Source organism: Acanthaster planci, linkage group LG11 (genome assembly GCF_054643075.1).
Source record: "Acanthaster planci isolate LZ-2023a linkage group LG11, COTS_SCS, whole genome shotgun sequence".
In the NCBI taxonomy this organism is placed as follows: Eukaryota; Metazoa; Echinodermata; class Asteroidea; order Valvatida; family Acanthasteridae; genus Acanthaster; species Acanthaster planci.
This window is the reverse complement of record NC_141787.1, coordinates 6,238,800-6,255,449: the sequence shown is the minus strand read 5'-3', so window position 1 is coordinate 6,255,449 and position 16,650 is coordinate 6,238,800. Positions and strand designations below refer to the sequence as shown.

General features: G+C 40.1%; 2 long non-coding RNA genes across 2 annotated transcripts; both read right to left on the bottom strand.

The window, feature by feature from the left end:
* Positions 1–6,987: 6,987 nt before the first annotated feature.
* Positions 6,988–13,136, bottom strand: LOC147797277 (uncharacterized). The gene is made up of 3 exons (XR_015427200.1): positions 13,027–13,136; positions 12,791–12,910; positions 6,988–7,128 (listed from the first exon to the last, which is right to left on the bottom strand). It is a non-coding gene; the product is annotated as an uncharacterized LOC147797277 (long non-coding RNA).
* Positions 13,137–14,929: 1,793 nt separating this feature from the next.
* LOC147797276 (uncharacterized) lies at positions 14,930–15,649 on the bottom strand. Its single transcript, XR_015427128.1, has 3 exons — positions 15,579–15,649; positions 15,351–15,466; positions 14,930–15,234 (listed from the first exon to the last, which is right to left on the bottom strand). It is a non-coding gene; the product is annotated as an uncharacterized LOC147797276 (long non-coding RNA).
* Between the last annotated feature and the right edge of the window lie 1,001 nt (positions 15,650–16,650).

The following is a 16,650-nucleotide window of genomic DNA, read 5'->3' as shown; positions in this document are numbered from 1 at the left end:
AGAACTTCTGCCTTCTTTTGCGAATATTGTCCTAACTACAACGAATCTGAATATGAAACGTACATTAATGGAAATAGGAACATGCGACCTTTCAGAGGCCACCAAGACTTGAAGATTTGAAGGATTTCCAGGACTTTTATGAGGCGATATAGGTAGCTAACGTTGGATGGTAACACTACCTGTAATGTGCAGACAAAGCGGGAATTCCAGAAAAATAGCAACTTTTGCTTTCTTTTGCAAATATTTTCCTAACTACAACTAATCTGAATAAGAAACTTACATTAATGGAAAGACGGACTTGCGACCTTTCAGATGCCACCAAGACTTGAAGATTTGAAGGCGTGCCAGGTCCTTTATGAGGCGATATATGTAGCCAACGTTGGACGGGAACACGACCTGTAATGTGCAGACAAAGCGGGAATTCCAGAAAAATAGCAAGCAGCGAAACAACAACTTCTGTCTTCTTTTGGAAATATGTTCCTAACTACAACGAATTTGAATATGAAACATACATCATAGGAAAGAGGAACATGCAACCTTTCAGTGGCCACCAAGACTTGCAGATTTGAAGGCTTGCCAGGTCTTTTATGAGGCGATATATGTAACCAACTTTGGGCGGGAACACGACCTGTAATGTGCAGACAAGGCAGGAGTTCTATAAAAACAGCAAGCATTAAAACAACAACTTCTGCCTTCTTTTGCGAATATTTTCCTAATTACAACGAATCTGAAATGGAAAGTTATATCAATGGAAAGAGGAACAAGTGACCTTTCAAATGCCACCAAGTCTTTCAGATTTGAAGGATTTCCAGATCTATTATGAGGCAATATATGTAGCCAACTTTGGACGGGAACACGTCCTGTAATGTGCAGGCAAAGCAGGAATTCTATAAAAACAGCAAGCAGCAAAACCAGAACTTCTGTCTTCTTTTGCAAACATTTTCCTAACTACAACGAATCTGAATATCAAACTTACATCAAAGGAAAGGGGAATATGCAACCTTTCAGATGCCACCAAGACTTGCAGTTTTAAACCATTTTCAGATCTATTATGAGATAATCGATGTAGCCCACTTTGGACGGGAACACGTCTTGTAATGTGCAGGCAAAGCAGGAATTCTATAAAAACAGCAAGCAGGAAAACCAGTACTTCTGCCTTCTTTTGCAAATATTTTCCAAACTACAACGAATATGAATATGAAACTTACATTGATGGAAAGAGGAACATGCAAACTTTCAGATGCCATCAAGTCATGCAGATGTGAAGGATGTCCAGGTCTTTTATGAGGCGATATATGTAGCCAACGTTGGACGGGAACAAGACCGACCTGTAATGTGCAGACAAGGCAGGAGTTCTATAAAAACACCAAGCAGCAAAATCACAACTTTTGCTTTCTTTTGCAAATATTTTCCTAACTACAACTAATCTGAATAAGAAACTTACATTAATGGAAAGACGAACTTGCGACCTTTCAGATGCAACCAAGACTTGAAGATTTGAAGGCTTGCCAGGTCTTTTACGAGGCGATATATGTAGCTAACGTTGGACGGGAACACTACCTGTAATGTGCAGACAAAGCGGGAATTCCAGAAAAATAGCAAGCAGCAAAATCACAACTTTTGCTTTCTTTTGCAAATATTTTCCTAACTACAACGAATCTGAATACGAAACTTATATCAATGGAAAGAGGAACATGCCACCTTTCAAATGCCACCAAGACTTGCAGATTTGAACAATTTCCAGGTTTTTTATAAGGTGATATATGTAGCCATCTTTGGGCGGGAACACGACCTGTATTGTGCAGACATAGCGGGAATTCCAGAAAAATAGCAAGCAGCAAAACCACAACCTTTGCCTTCCTTTGAGAATATTTTCCAAACTACAACGAATCTGAATATGAAACTTACATTAATGGAAAGAGGAACATGCGTCCTTTCAGATGCCACCAAGTCTTTCAGATTTGAAGGATTTCCAGGTCTTTTATGAGGCGATATATGTAGCCAACGTTGGACGGGCACACGACCTGTTATGTGCAGACAAAGCAGGAATTCCAGAAAAATAGCAAGCAGCAAAACAACAACTTCTGCCTTCTTTTGCGAATATTTTCCTAACTACAACGAATCTGAATATGAAACTTACATCAAAGGAAAGGGGAACATACGACCTTTCAGATGCCACCAGGTCGTGCAGATGTGAAGGATGTCCAGGTCTTTTATGAGGCGATATATGTAGCCCACGTTGGACGGGAACAAGACCGACCTGTAATGTTCAGACAAGGCAGGAGTTCTATAAAAACACCAAGCAGCAAAACCAGAACTTCTGCCTTCTTTTTCGAATATTTTCCTAACTACAACGAATCTAATTAAGAAACTTACATTAATGGAAAGACGAACTTGCGACCTTTCAGATGCCACCAAGACTTGAAGATTTGAAGGCTTGCCAGGTCTTTTATGAGGCGATATATGTAGCCAACGTTGGACGGGAACACGACCTGTAATGTGCAGACAAAGCAGGAATTCCAGAAAAATATCAAGCAGCAAAACCACAACTTCTGCCTTTCTTTGCGAATATTTTCCTAACTACAACGAATCTGAATATTAAACTTACATTAATGGAAAGAGGAACATGCGACCTTTCAGATGCCACCAAGACTTGCAGATTTGAAGGATTTCCAGGTCTTTTATGAGGCGATATATGTAGCCAACGTTGGACGGGAACACGACCTGTAATGTGCAGACAAAGCGGGAATTCCAGAAAAATAGCAAGCAGCGAAACAACAACTTCTGTCTTCTTTTGCAAATATGTTCCTAACTACAACGAATCTGAATATGAAACATACATCAAAGGAAAGAGGAACATGCCATCTTTCACAGGCCACCAAGACTTGCAGATTTGAACAATTTCCAGGTTTTTTATGAGGTGATATATGTAGCCATCTTTGGGCGGGAACACGACCTGTATTGTGCAGACATAGCGGGAATTCCAGAAAAATAGCAAGCAGCAAAACAACAACTTCCTCCTTCTTTTGCGAATATTTTCCTAACTACAACGAATCTGAATATGAAACTTACATTAAAGGAAAGATGAATATGAGACCTTTCAGATGCCAGCAAGACTTGCATATTTGAACAATTTCCAGGTCTTTTATGAGGCGATATATGTAGCCAACGTTGGACGGGAGCACGACCTGTAATTTGCAGACAAAGCGGGAATTCCAGAAAAATAGCAAGGAGCGAAACAACAACTTCTGTCTTCTTTTGCAAATATTTTCCTAACTACCACGAATCTGAATATGAAATATACATCAAATGAAAGAGGAACATGCAATCTTTCAGAGGCAACCAAGACTTGCAGATTTGAAGGATTTCCAGATCTATTATGAGGCGATATATGTAGCCAACGTTGGACGGGAACACGACCTGCAATGTGCAGACAAAGCAGAAATTCTATAAAAACACCGAGCAGCGAAACCAATACTTCTGCCTTCTTTTGCGAATATTTTCCTAACTACAACGAATCTGAATATGAAACTTATATCAATGGAAAGAGGAACATGCGACCTTTCAGATGCCACCAAGACTTGCAGATTTGAAGGATTTCCAGGTCTTTTATGAAGCGATATATGTAGCCAACGTTGGACGGGAACACGACCTGTAATGTGCAGACAAGGCAGGAGTTCTATAAAAACAGCAAGCAGCAAAACAACAACTTCTGCCTTCTTTTGCAAATATTTTCCTAACTACAACGAATCTGAAAAAGGAAAGTTATATCAATGGAAAGAAGAACAAGAGACCTTGCAAATGCCACCAAGTTTTGCAGATTTGAAGGATATCCAGATCTATTATGAGGCGATATATGTAGCTAACGTTGGACGGGAAAACGACCTGTAATGTGCAGACAAAGCGGGAATTCCAGAAAAATAGCAAGCAGCAAAACCAGAACTTCTGCCTTCTTTTGAAAATATTTTCCAAACTACAACGAATATGAATATGACACTTACATTAAAGGAAAAAGGACCACGCGACCTTTCAGATGCCACCAAGTGTTGCAGATTTGAAGGATTTCCAGATCTGTTATGAGGCGATATATGTAGCCAACTTTGGACGGGAACACGACCTGCATTGTACAGACAAAGCAGGAATTCTATAGAAACAGCAAGCAGCAAAACCAGAACTTCTGCCTTCTTTTGCGAATATTTTCCTAACTACAACGAATCTGAATATGAAACTTACATCAAAGGAAAGATGAACATGCGACCTTTTAGATGCCACCAAGACTTGCAGATTTGAACAATTTCCAGGTCTTTTATGAGGCGATATATGTAGCCAACGTTGGACGGGAACACGACCTGTAATGTACAGACAAAGCGGGAATTCCAGAAAAATAGCAAGCAGCAAAACCAGAACTTCTGTCTTCTTTTGCAAATATTTTCCTAACTACAACGAATCTGAATATCAAACTTACATCAAAGGAAAGGGGAACATGCGACCTTTCAGATGCCACCAAGATTTGCAGTTTTGAACAATTTCCAGGTCTTTTATGAGGCAAAATATATGTAGCCAACGCTGGACAGGAACACAACCTGTAATGTACAGACAAAGCAGGAATTCCAAAAAAATAGCACGCAGCAAAAGAAGAACCTCTGCCTCCTTTTGCAAATATTTTCGAAACTACAACGAATATGAATATTAAACTTACATTAATGGAAAGAGGAACATGCGACCTTTCATATGCCACCAAGTCTTGCAGATGTGAAGGATGTCCAGGTCTGTTATGAGGCGATATATGTAGCCCACGTTGGACGGGAACAAGACCGACCTGTAATGTGCAGACAAAGCAAGAGTTCTATAAAAACAGCAGGCAGCAAAACCAGAACTTCTGCCTTCTTTTTCGAATATTTTCCTAACTACAACGAATCTGAGTACGAAACTTATATCAATGGAAAGAGGAACATGCCACCTCTCAAATGCCACCAAGATTTGCAGATTTGAAGGATTTCCAGGTCTTTTATGAGGCAATATATGTAGCCAATGTTGGACGGGAACACGACCAGTATAGTGCAGACAAGGCAGGAGTTCTATAAAAACAGCAAGCAGCAAAACCAGAACTTCTGCCTTCTTTTGCAAATATTTTCCTAACTACAACGAATCTGAATATGAAACGTACATTAATGGAAAGAGGAACATGCGACCTTTCAGATGCCACCAAGTCTTGCAGATTTGAAGAATTTCCAGGTCTTTTATGAGGCGATATATGTAGCTAACGTTGGACGGGAACACTACCTGTAATGTGCAGACAAAGCGGGAATTCCAGAAAAATAGCAACTTTTGCTTTCTTTTGCAAATATTTTCCTAACTACAACTAATCTGAATAAGAAACTTACATTAATGGAAAGACGAACTTGCGACCTTTCAGATGCCACCAAGACTTGCAGATTTGAAGGCTTGCCAGGTCTTTTATGAGGCGATATATGTAGCCAACGTTGGACGGGAACACGACCTGTAATGTGCAGACAAAGCGGGAATTCCAGAAAAATACTTAGCAGCGAAACAACAACTTCTGTCTTCTTTTGCAAATATGTTCCTAACTACAACGAATCTGAATATGAAACTTACATTAATGGAAAGAGGAACATGCGACCTTTCAGATGCCACCAAGACTTGCAGATTTGAAGGATTTCCAGGTCTTTTATGAGGCGATATATGTAGCCAACGTTGGACGGGAACACGACCTGTAATGTGCAGACAAGGCAGGAGTTCTATAAAAACAGCAAGCAGCAAAAACATAACTTCTGCATTCTTTTGCGAATATTTTCCTAACTACAACGAATCTGAAAAGGAAAGTTATATCAATGGAAAGAAGAACAAGTGACCTTTCAAATGCCACCAAGTCTTTCAGATTTGAAGGATTTCCAGATCTATTATGAGGCAATACATGTAGCCAACTTTGGACGGGAACACGTCCTGTAATGTGCAGGCAAAGCAGGAATTCTATAAAAACAGCAAGCAGCAAAACCAGAACTTCTGTCTTCTTTTGCAAACATTTTCCTAACTACAACGAATCTGAATATCAAACTTACATCAAAGGAAAGGGGAACATGCGACCTTTCAGATGCCACCAAGACTTGCAGTTTTAAACCATTTTCAGATCTATTATGAGGCAATCGATGTAGCCCACTTTGGACGGGAACACGTCTTGTAATGTGCAGGCAAAGCAGGAATTCTATAAAAACAGCAAGCAGCAAAACCAGTACTTCTGCCTTCTTTTGCAAATATTTTCCAAACTACAACGAATATGAATATGAAACTTACATTGATGGAAAGAGGAACATGCAAACTTTCAGATGCCATCAAGTCATGCAGATGTGAAGGATGTCCAGGTCTTTTATGAGGCGATATATGTAGCCAACGTTGGACGGGAACAAGACCGACCTGTAATGTGCAGACAAGGCAGGAGTTCTATAAAAACACCAAGCAGCAAAATCACAACTTTTGCTTTCTTTTGCAAATATTTTCCTAACTACAACTAATCTGAATATGAAACTTACATTAATGGAAAGACGAACTTCGGACCTTTCAGATGCCACCAAGACTTGCAGATTTGAAGGCTTGCCAGGTCTTTTATGAGGCGATATATGTAGCCAACGTTGGACGGGAACACGACCTGTAATGTGCAGACAAAGCGGGAATTCCAGAAAAATAGCAAGCAGCGAAACAACAACTTCTGTCTTCTTTTGCAAATATGTTCCTAACTACAACGAATCTGAATATGCAACATACATCAAAGGAAAAAGGAACAAGCAACCTTTCAGAGGCCACCAAGACTTCCAGATTTGAAGGATTTCCAGGTCTTTTATGAAGCGATATATGTAGCCAACTTTGGGCGGGAACAAGACCTGTATTGTGCAGACATAGCAGGAATTCCAGAAAAATAGCAAGCAGCAAAACCACAACTTCTGCCTTCCTTTGCGAATATTTTCCTAACTACAACGAATCTGAATATGAAACTTACATTAATGGAAAGAGGAACATGCGACCTTTCAGATGCCACCAAGACTTGCAGATTTGAACAATTTCCAGGTCTTTTATGGGGCGATATATGTAGCCAACGTTGGACGGGAACACGACCTGTAATGTGCAGACAAGGCAGGAGTTCTATAAAAACAGCAAGCAGCAAAACAACAACTTCTGCCTTCTTTTGTGAATATTTTCCTAACTACAACGAATCTGAAAAGGAAAGTTATATCAATGGAAAGAAGAAGTGACCTTTCAAATGCCACCAAATCTTTCAGATTTGAAGGATTTCCAGATCTATTATGAGGCAATATATGTAGCCAACTTTGGACGGGAACACGTCCTGTAATGTGCAGGCAAAGCAGGAATTCTATAAAAACAGCAAGCAGCAAAACCAGAACTTCTGCCTTCTTTTGCAAATATTTTCCTAACTACAACGAATCTGAATATGAAACTTACATTAATGGAAAGACGAACTTGCGACCTTTCAGATGCCACCAAGACTTGCAGATTTGAAGGCTTGCCAGGTCTTTTATGAGGCGATATATGTAGCCAACGTTGGACGGGAACACGACCTGTAATGTGCAGACAAAGCAGGAATTCCAGGAAAAAATCAAGCAGCAAAACCACAACTTCTGCCTTTCTTTGCGAATATTTTCCTAACTACATCGAATCTGAATATTAAACTTACATTAATGGAAAGAGGAACATGCGACCTTTCAGATGCCACGAAGACTTGCAGATTTGAAGGATTTCCAGGTCTTTTATGAGGCGATATATGTAGCCAACGTTGGACGGGAACACGACCTGTAATGTGCAGACAAAGCGGGAATTCCAGAAAAATAGCAAGCACCGAAACAACAACTTCTGTCTTCTTTTGCAAATATTTTCCTAACTACCACGAATCTGAATATGAAACTTACATCAAAGGAAAAGGGAACATGCCACCTTTCAGAGGCCACCAAGACTTGCAGATTTGAAGGATTTCCAGGTCTTTTATGAAGCGATATATGTAGCCAACTTTGGGCGGGAACAAGACCTGTATTGTGCAGACATAGCAGGAATTCCAGAAAAATAGCAAGCAGCAAAACCACAACCTTTGCCTTCCTTTGCGAATATTTTCCTAACTACAACGAATCTGAATATGAAACTTACATTAATGGAAAGAGGAACATGCGACCTTTCAGATGCAAGCAAGTCTTGCAGATTTGAAGAATGTCCAGGTCTTTTATGAGGCGATATATGTAGCTAACGTTGGACGGGAACACGACCTGTAATGTGCAGACAAGGCAGGAGTTCTATAAAAACAGCAAGCAGCAAAACCAGAACTTCTGCCTTCTTTTCCGAATATTTTCCTAACTACAACGAATCAGAATATGAAACGTACATTAATGGAAAGAGGAACATGCGACCTTTCAGATGCCACCAAGTCTTGCAGATTTGAAGAATTTCCAGGTCTTTTACGAGGCGATATATGTAGCTAACGTTGGACGGGAACACTACCTGTAATGTGCAGACAAAGCGGGAATTCCAGAAAAATAGCAAGCAGCAATATCACAACTTTTGCTTTCTTTTGCGAATATTTTCCTAACTAGAACGAATCAGAATATGAAACTTACATCAACGGAAAGAGCAACTTGCCACCTTTCAGATGCCACCAAAACTTTCAGATTTCAAGGATTTCCAGATCTGTTATGAGGCGATATATGTAGCCAACTATGGACGGGAACACGACCTGCAATGTACAAAGCAGGAATTTTATAGAAACAGCAAGCAGTAAAACCAGAATTTCTGCCTTCTTTTGAGAATATTTTCCTAACTACAACGAATCTGAATATGAAACTTATATTAATGGAAAGAGGAATACGCGACCCTTCAGATGCCACCAAGTCTTTCAGATTTGAAGGATTTCCAGGTCTTTTATGAGGCGATATATGTAGCCAACGTTGGACGGGAACACGACCTGTAATGTGCAGACAAAGCGGGAATTCCAGAAAAATAGCAAGCAGCAAAACAACAACTTCTGTCTTCTTTTGCAAATATGTTCCTAACTACAAAGAATCTGAATATGAAACTTACATTAATGGAAAGAGGAACATGCCATCTTTCAGAGGCCACCAAGACTTGCAGATTTGAAGGATTTCCAGATCTATTATGAGGCGATATATGTAGCCAACGTTGGACGGGAACACGACCTGCAATGTGCAGACAAAGCAGAAATTCTATAAAAACACCAAGCAGCAAAACCAATACTTTTGCCTTCTTTTGCAAATATTTTCCTAACTACAACGAATCTGAATATGAAACTTATATCAATGGAAAGAGGAACATGCCACCTTTCAAATGCCACCAAGTCTTGCAGATTTGAAGAATTTCCAGGTCTTTTATGAGGTGATATATGTAGCCAACGTTGGATGGGAACACGACCTGTAATGTGCACACAAAGCAGGAATTCCAGAAAAATACCAATCAGCAAAACCAGAACGTCTGCCTTCTTTTGCGAATATTTTCCTAACTACAACGAATATGAATATGAAACTTACATTAATGGAAAGAGGAACACGCGACCTCTCAGATGCCACCAAGTGTTGTAGACTTGAAGGATTTCCAGGTCTTTTATGAGGCGATATATGTAGCCAACGTTGGACGGGAACACGACCTGTAATGTGCAGACAAGGCAGGAGTTCTATAAAAACAGCAAGCAGCAAAACCAGAACTTCTGCCTTCTTTTGCAAATATTTTCCTAACTACAACGAATCTGAATATGAAACTTATATCAATGGAAAGAGGAACATGCCACCTTTCAAATGCCACCAAGTCTTGCAGATTTGAAGAATTTCCAGGTCTTTTATGAGGTGATATATGTAGCCAACGTTGGATGGGAACACGACCTGTAATGTGCACACAAAGCAGGAATTCCAGAAAAATACCAATCAGCAAAACCAGAACGTCTGCCTTCTTTTGCGAATATTTTCCTAACTACAACGAATCTGAATATGAAACTTACATTAATGGAAAGAGGAACACGCGACCTTTCAGATGCCACCAAGTGTTGTAAAATTGAAGGATTTCCAGGTCTTTTATGAGGTGATATATGTAGCCAACGTTGAACAGGAACACGACCTGTAATGTGCAGACAAGGCGGGAGTTCTATAAAAACAGCAAGCAGCAAAACAACAACTTCTGTCTTCTTTTGCAAATATTTTCCTAACTACAACGAATCTGAATATGAAACACGCATCAAAGGAAAGAGGAACATGCCACCTTTCAGAGGCCACCAGCACTTGAAGATTTGAAGGATTTCCAGATCTATTATGAGGCAATATATGTAGCCAACGTTGGACAGAAACACGACCTGCAATGTGCAGACAAAGCAGAAATTCTATAAAAACACCAAGCAGCAAAACCAATACTTTTGCCTTCTTTTGCAAATATTTTCCTAACTACAACGAATCTGAATACGACACTTATATCAATGGATAGAGGAACATGCCACCTTTCAAATGCCACCAAGACTTGCAGATTTGAAGGATTTCCAGGTCTTTTATGAGGCGATATATGTAGCCAACGTTGGACGGGAACACGACCTGTAATGTGCAGACAAGGCAGGAGTTCTATAAAAACAGCAAGCAGCAAAACCAGAACTTCTGCCTTCTTTTGCGAATATTTTCCTAACTACAACGAATCTGAATATGAAACTTACATTAATGGAAAGAGGAACATGCGACCTTTCAGATGCCACCAAGTCTTGCAGATTTGAAGAATTTCCAGGTCTTTTACGAGGCGATATATGTAGCTAACGTTGGACGGGAACACGACCTGTAATGTGCAGACAAAGCGGGAATTCCAGAAAAATAGCAAGCAGCAAAATCACAACTTTTGCTTTCTTTTGCAAATATTTTCCTAACTACAACGAATCAGAATATGAAACTTACATCAACGGAAAGAGGAACATGCCACCTTTCAGATGCCACCAAAACTTACAGATTTCAAGGATTTCCAGATCTGTTATGAGGCGATATATGTAGCCAATTTTGGACGGGAACACGACCTGCATTGTACAAAGCAGGAATTTTATAGAAACAGCAAGCAGTAAAACCAGAACTTCTGCCTTCTTTTGCGAATATTTTCCTAACTACAACGAATCTGAATATGAAACTTACATTAATGGAAAGAGGAACACGCGACCCTTCAGATGCCACCAAGTCTTTCAGATTTGAAGGATTTCCAGGTCTTTTATGAGGCGATATATGTAGCCAACGTTGGACGGGAACACGACCTGTAATGTGCAGACAAGGCAGGAGTTCTATAAAAACAGCAAGCAGCAAAACAACAACTTCTGCCTTCTTTTGCGAATATTTTCCTAACTACAACGAATCTGAATATGAAACACGCATCAAAGGAAAGAGGAACATGCCACCTTTCAGATGCCACCAAAACTTACAGATTTCAAGGATTTCCAGGTCTTTTATGAGGCGATATATGTAGCCAACGTTGGACGGGAACACGACCTGTAATCTGCAGACAACGCAGGAATTCCAGAAAAATAGCAAGCAGCAAAACCAGAACTTCTGTCTTCTTTTGCAAATATTTTCCTAACTACAACGAATCTGAATATCAAAATTACATCAAAGGAAAGGGGAACATGCGACCTTTCAGATGCCACCAAGACTTGCAGTTTTGAACATTTTCCAGGTCTTTTATGAGGCGATATATGTAGCCAACGTTGGACGGGAGCACGACCTGTAATGTGCAGACAAAGCGGGAATTCCAGAAAAATAGCACGCAGCAAAAAAAGAACCTCTGCCTCCTTTTGCAAATATTTTCGAAACTACAACGAATATGAATATTAAACTTACATTAATGGAAAGAGGAACATGCGACCTTTCATATGCCACCAAGTCTTGCAGATGTGAAGGATGTCCAGGTCTGTTATGAGGCGATATATGTAGCCCACGTTGGACGGGAACAAGACCGACCTGTAATGTGCAGACAAGGCAAGAGTTCTATAAAAACAGCAAGCAGCAAAACCAGAACTTCTGCCTTCTTTTTCGAATATTTTCCTAACTACAACGAATCTGAGTACGAAACTTATATCAATGGAAAGAGGAACATGCCACCTCTCAAATGCCACCAAGATTTGCAGATTTGAAGGATTTCCAGGTCTTTTATGATGCAATATATGTAGCCAATGTTGGACGGGAACACGACCAGTATAGTGCAGACAAGGCAGGAGTTCTATAAAAACAGCAAGCAGCAAAACCAGAACTTCTGCCTTCTTTTGCAAATATTTTCCTAACTACAACGAATCTGAATATGAAACTTACATTAATGGAAAGAGGAACATGCGACCTTTCAGATGCCACCAAGTCTTGCAGATTTGAAGAATTTCCAGGTCTTTTATGAGGCGATATATGTAGCCAACGTTGGACGGGAACACGACCTGTAATGTGCAGACAAAGCGGGAATTCCAGAAAAATAGCAATTTTTGCTTTCTTTTGCAAATATTTTCCTAACTACAACTAATCTGAATAAGAAACTTACATTAATGGAAAGACGAACTTGCGACCTTTCAGATGCCACCAAGACTTGCAGATTTGAAGGCTTGCCAGGTCTTTTATGAGGCGATATATGTAGCCAACGTTGGACGGGAACACGACCTGTAATGTGCAGACAAAGCGGGAATTCCAGAAAAATACTTAGCAGCGAAACAACAACTTCTGTCTTCTTTTGCAAACATTTTCCTAACTACAACGAATCTGAATATCAAACTTACATCAAAGGAAAGGGGAACATGCGACCTTTCAGATGCCACCAAGTCGTGCAGATGTTAAGGATGTCCAGGTCTTTTATGAGGCGATATATATAGCCCACGTTGGACGGGAACAAGACCGACCTGTAATGTTCAGACAAGGCAGGAGTTCTATAAAAACACCAAGCAGCAAAACCAGAACTTCTGCCTTCTTTTTCGAATATTTTCCTAACTACCACGAATCTGATTAAGAAACTTACATTAATGAAAAGACGAACTTGCGACCTTTCAGATGCCACCAAGACTTGAAGATTTGAAGGCTTGCCAGGTCTTTTATGAGGCGATATATGTAGCCAACGTTGGACGGGAACACGACCTGTAATGTGCAGACAAAGCGGGAATTCCAGAAAAATAGCAAGCAGCAAAACAACAACTTCTGCCTTCCTTTGCGAATATTTTCCTAACTACAACGAATCTGAATATGAAACTTACATTAATGGAAAGAGGAACATGCGACCTTTCAGATGCCACCAAGACTTGCAGATTTGAAGGATTTCCAGGTCTTTTATGAGGCGATATATGTAGCCAACGTTGGACGGGAACACGACCTGTAATGTGCAGACAAAGCGGGAATTCCAGAAAAATAGCAAGCAGCAAAACAACAACTTCTGCCTTCTTTTGCGAATATTTTCCTAACTACAACGAATCTGAATATGAAACATACATCAAAGGAAAGAGGAACATGCCATCTTTCACAGGCCACCAAGACTTGCAGATTTGAAGGATTTCCAGATCTATTATGAGGCGATATATGTAGCCAACGTTGGACGGGAACACGACCTGTAATGTGCAGACAAGGCAGGAGTTCTATAAAAACACCAAGCAGCAAAACGAATACTTCTGCCTTCTTTTGCAAATGTTTTCCAAACTACAACGAATATGAATATGAAACTTATATTAATGGAACGAGGAACACGCGACCTTTCAGATGCCACCAAGTCTTGCAGATTTGAAGGATTTTCAGATCTGTTATGAGGCGATATATGTAGCCAACTGTGGACGGGAACACGACCTGCATTGTACAGACAAAGCAGGAATTCTATAGAAACAGCAAGCAGTAAAACAACAACTTCTGCCTTCTTTTGCAAATATTGTCCTAACTACAACGAATCTGAAAAGGAAACTTATATCAATGGAAAGAGGAACAAGTGACCTTTCAAATGCCACCAAGTCTTTCAGATTTGAAGGATTTCCAGATCTATTATGAGGCAATATATGTAGCCAACTTTGGACGGGAACACGTCCTGTCATGTGCAGGCAAAGCAGGAATTTTATAAAAACAGCAAGCAGCAAAACCAGAACTTCTGTCTTCTTTTGCAAATATTTTCCTAACTACAACGAATCTGAATACCAAACTTACATCAAAGGAAAGGGAAACATGCGACCTTTCAGATGCCACCACGATTTGCAGTTTTGAACAATTTCCAGGTCTTTTATGAGGCAAAATATATGTAGCCAACGTTGGACGGGAACACGACCTGTAATGTACAGACAAAGCGGGAATTCCATAAAAAAATAGCACGCAGCAAAAGAAGAACCTCTGCTTTCTTTTGCAAATATTTTCGAAACTACAACGAATATGAATATGAAACTTACATTAATGGAAAGAGGAACATGCGACCTTTCAGATGCAAGCAAGTCTTGCAGATTTGAAGGATTTCCAGGTCTTTTATGAAGCGATATATGTAGCCAACGTTGGACAGGAAAACGACCTGTAATGTGCAGACAAGGCGGGAGTTCTATAAAAACAGCAAGCAGCAAAACAACAACTTCTGTCTTCTTTTGCAAATATTTTCCTAACTACCACGAATCTGAATATGAAACTTACATCAAATGAAAAGGGAACATGCCACCTTTCAGAGGCCACCAGAACTTGCAGATTTGAAGGATTTCCAGATCTATTATGAGGCGATATATGTAGCTAACGCTGGACAGGAACACGACCCGCAATGTGCAGACAAAGCAGGAATTCTATAAAAACACCAAGCAGCAAAACCAAAACTTTTGCCTTCTTTTGCAAATATTTTCCTAACTACAACGAATCTGAATACGAAACTTATATCAATGGAAAGAGGAACATGCCACCTTTCAAATGCCACCAAGTCTTGCAGATTTGAAGAATTTCCAGGTCTTTTACGAGGCGATATATGTAGCTAACGTTGGACGGGAACACGACCTGTAATGTGCAGACAAGGCAGGAGTTCTATAAAAACAGCAAGCAGCAAAACCAGAACTTCTGCCTTCTTTTGCGAATATTTTCCTAACTACAACGAATCTGAATATGAAACGTACATTAATGGAAAGAGGAACATGCGACCTTTCAGATGCCACCAAGTCTTGCAGATTTGAAGAATTTCCAGGTCTTTTACGAGGCGATATATGTAGCTAACGTTGGACGGGAACACTACCTGTAATGTGCAGACAAAGCGGGAATTCCAGAAAAATAGCAAGCAGCAATATCACAACTTTTGCTTTCTTTTGCGAATATTTTCCTAACTACAACGAATCTGAATAAGAAACTTACATTAATGGAAAGAGGAACATGCCACCTTTCAGATGCCACCAAAACATGCAGATTTCAAGGATTTCCAGATCTGTTATTAGGCGATATATGTAGCCAACTTTGGACAGCAACACGACCTGCATTGTACAAAGCAGGAATTCTATAGAAACAGCAAGCAGTAAAACCAGAACTTTTGCTTTCTTTCGCAAATATTTTCCTAACTACAACTAATCTGAATAAGAAACTTACATTAATGGAAAGACGGACTTGCGACCTTTCAGATGCCACCAAGACTTGAAGATTTGAAGGCGTGCCAGGTCAGCGAAACAACAACTTCTGTCTTCTTTTGCAAATATGTTCCTAACTACAAAGAATCTGAATATGAAACTTACATTAATGGAAAGAGGAACATGCCATCTTTCAGAGGCCACCAAGACTTGCAGATTTGAAGGATTTCCAGATCTATTATGAGGCGATATATGTAGCCATTGTTGGACGGGAACACGACCTGCAATCTGCAGACAAAGCAGAAATTCTATAAAAACACCAAGCAGCAAAACCAATACTTTTGCCTTCTTTTGCAAATATTTTCCTAACTGCAACGAATCTGAATACAAAACTTATATCAATGGAAAGAGGAACATGCCACCTTTCAAATGCCACCAAGTCTTGCAGATTTGAAGAATTTCCAGGTCTTTTATGAGGTGATATATGTAGCCAACGTTGGACGGGAACACGACCTGTAATGTGCACACAAAGCAGGAATTCCAGAAAAATAGCAATCAGCAAAACCAGAACTTCTGCCTTCTTTTGCGAATATTTTCCTAACTACAACGAATCTGAATATGAAACTTACATTAATGGAAAGAGGAACACGCGACCTTTCAGATGCCACCAAGACTGGCAGATTTGAAGGATTTCCAGGTCTTTTATGAGGCGATATATGTAGCTAATGTAGTATGTTGAGGGGGCTCCGCGTAGAGCCGGGGTATCAATTGTCTCTTGACAGACGAACAGATGCCCTGAGACACGGCTGTCTGATTTCGATGATTCTGGCATTTATTCCAGCTCTCCCAAAATTTGAGTAGACTTCCAGTCAGTCACAGCAGGTACAGGTAATAAATGATGTGAAAGTGATGAGTATCCCCCCCTGATTCAAGAATTATCCCCTGGCAAACATATAGTGGTGAGTCTTCCCTCGTGACACTCAGGGCGCCATGTCGTTTTCCAGTGTTAGCAACACGTAACAACCCAACTCCCCAAAACGACAACTTTTTACGTACGTTCCAACGGAAGACCCCAATTCTATTGTTCTCCCTGA